This window comes from Myotis brandtii, unplaced genomic scaffold, assembly GCF_000412655.1.
Source record: "Myotis brandtii unplaced genomic scaffold, ASM41265v1 scaffold165, whole genome shotgun sequence".
NCBI classification, from domain to species: domain Eukaryota; kingdom Metazoa; phylum Chordata; class Mammalia; order Chiroptera; family Vespertilionidae; genus Myotis; species Myotis brandtii.
The window spans coordinates 2744638-2747203 of record NW_005356042.1 but is presented as its reverse complement, the minus strand read 5'-3'; the positions used below and the strand labels follow the sequence as shown (position 1 = coordinate 2747203).

Sequence of the window (2566 nt, the reverse complement as noted above, 5' to 3'; positions counted from 1 at the left end):
TATATATATATATAATCCTTTTAAAAACTTTCAATCCTTTAAATTTATTCTTTGATTTTGTTTTGTTCATATCTTTTGTAAACAGCAAGTAGCTAGATTTTCTTGCTGTAATACTGATAGATTGACATGATGTGAGAGCTAGAAAAAAGGAAACTTACAAAACTTAACAAAGGGTTGTTTAACAACAAAACAACAAATCACTAAGACTAATATTGTTTAAAAGTCTGTCTGTCAATTATCTTTGTTTAACATATTATCATGTTTTGCTGTAGAATTCAAGTTTGAATGTTTTAGTTTTATTGTAGATATTTCCACTTGGTTATTATGATGTTTTTAAAATATGTCCATAAATTCTTTGACTCTTCTCTCCCAAAAGATGGAGCTCGATTCTCCTCCTCTGGAATATGAGCGGCCTTAGTGACTCACATCTAACAAACAGAATAAAGTGATGCTGTGTGACTTCCAGCTTCTACTTGGCTCCTTTTCTGTTGGGATGCTTCCCTTGGAACCCAGCCACCATGTTGTGAGGAAGCCCAGTCCACATCGAGAGGAAAGGAGGCCCCCAGTCAACAGCCAGCTCCAACTGCCAGACACGCGAGGAAGCCAGCTTTTGAGTCTTCCAACCCAAGCCGCAAACATCAGGAGCAAAGACAGGCCGTCTCCACTGGACTCTGTCGCAGTTCCTCCCCCATGGAATCCATGAGCAGAATAAATGGTTGTTTTATGCCACTGATTTTGTGGTAATTAATTATGCAGTCATAGTAACTAGTATATGTATTAATAAAGATAATTTTAAACATATTTCCTAACACCTTCTTATCAGGATGGAGAAGAGAAGACAGCCTTACTCAGATAGTTTATTATGTTTTTCTAGTAATTCACGCTTCCACTTTCCTTGATGAGATAGGTTTACAACAATTTATATCATCTTCTTTGGGATTTTCTATTTCTAAATGGAGTTATTTCTTTCTTTTTTTTCTCTTTTTAAAAAATATTTTACTTTATTTGAGTTAATAGGGTTCTTTTTGTTACATTTTTATCCCTACAGGAATTAAAATACATAGAATTTATACATCATCTATTCTTCTAGGATTATGATTACCTTTTTTTAACACTCATTTTTCTGTTAATATCCAGAGGTAATTGGTTTCTGTTTCAGTAGCCACACCCCTGAACAAGACCAAGAACGTCTTGGGCTTTCATTCCCCTTCTCCCTCTCTTCTCTACCATCTCTCAAGTTCACATCACTTGAACTTGAATTTCAGACTACCTTAAAAAAATAGCCAGCAATTATTATAAGTGCACCCTTTGGCCCCATTTCTTTGCTAGTCATTGTTTTTAGTATCACATATCTTTCTCATGGACTCATTTTCTAACTTGCTGGAATTCATGTTCTATAAAATTTTCAGGGATGTCTGTAGTGTAAACTTTATGAATCTTTGGATGACTGAAAATGTCTTTATTTTATGCTTTCCATTTGAATGTAGCTTGACTTGGTATATATTTCTGAATTCAAAAATTAGATTTCTTTCAGAACTATTTATATGGCATTCCATTGTCTTCTAGAATCTGGTGTTGCTGATGAGAGAGATGATGCTAATGTGATTGTCATTCCTTTGTGGGTAATCTGGTTCTCTCTCTCTTTTTCTCTTTGAAGATTTTCTTTTTATATTTGGTATTCTGAAATCTTTTTTTTTTAATGAGTTACCATTTCTTTCGTTTTTCTTTTTTTTACTCATTCTTTTTCTTTTTTCTTTTCTTTTTTTAAAAAATATATTTTATTGATTTTTTTTTTACAGAGATGAAGGGAGAGAGATAGAGAGTCAGAAACATCGATCAGCTGCCTCCTGCACACCCCCCACTGGGGACGGGCCCGCAACCAAGGAACATGCCCCGACCGGAATCGAACCCGGGACCCTTCAGTCCGCAGGCCGACGCTCTATCCACTGAGCCAAACCGGTCACGGCGGTATTCTGAAATCTTGTGAGATGCCCCTTTTCATCACTCTTCTTAATAATCTAAGGGCCACTTTATTTCACTTTGTAAATGTTTCTCTCTCAATCTTTCTCTCCTCCTGCTTCCCTTCCTGCCTCTTAACTTTCCCAGCACCCCTAACTCTGCTCCTACTGGATAGGACCCCTCCACCTTCCTACCATCGAATCTACAGGCGGCCTACATGGGCACCATCTTCTCCACGCTCAAGGAAGGTGGCCCTTCTCCCGCCCCAGGTCAAGCCCTTTACTCATGCTCTGAACCCAGTCCTCGCACCATCTCATGGCCCCACCCCATTTGCCATGCTCAGTTATCACCTACTTAAGAAAGCAAAACCTCTCTCTCTCTCTCTCTCTCTCTCTCTTCCACACCCTTTCTACCCACCTCCCTATATCTCAACTCTTCATTCACAACTTCACAACTGACTTTCTTGACAGATTTGTCTCCTCTTCCTCGCCTTTCATTAATTTTCCAACTCAGTCCAACCTACTCCCCACGGGCACGTCACTGAAACTGCTCCGGGTAAGGTGCCTTCCGGGCTCCCAGATTCAACAGTCAGCCCTCAGTCCTCACC

The 2566-nt window shown here is 38.9% G+C and overlaps 1 long non-coding RNA gene across 1 annotated transcript in view; it reads left to right on the top strand.

The window, feature by feature from the left end:
- The window catches only part of LOC106725442, an 18044-nt gene extending 17341 nt beyond the window's left edge, over positions 1-703 (top strand). The window contains exon 3 of the long non-coding RNA XR_001361327.1: positions 377-703. This is a non-coding gene — a long non-coding RNA (uncharacterized LOC106725442). The remainder of the gene's footprint in view (positions 1-376) is intronic.
- The last annotated feature ends 1863 nt before the right edge of the window (positions 704-2566 follow it).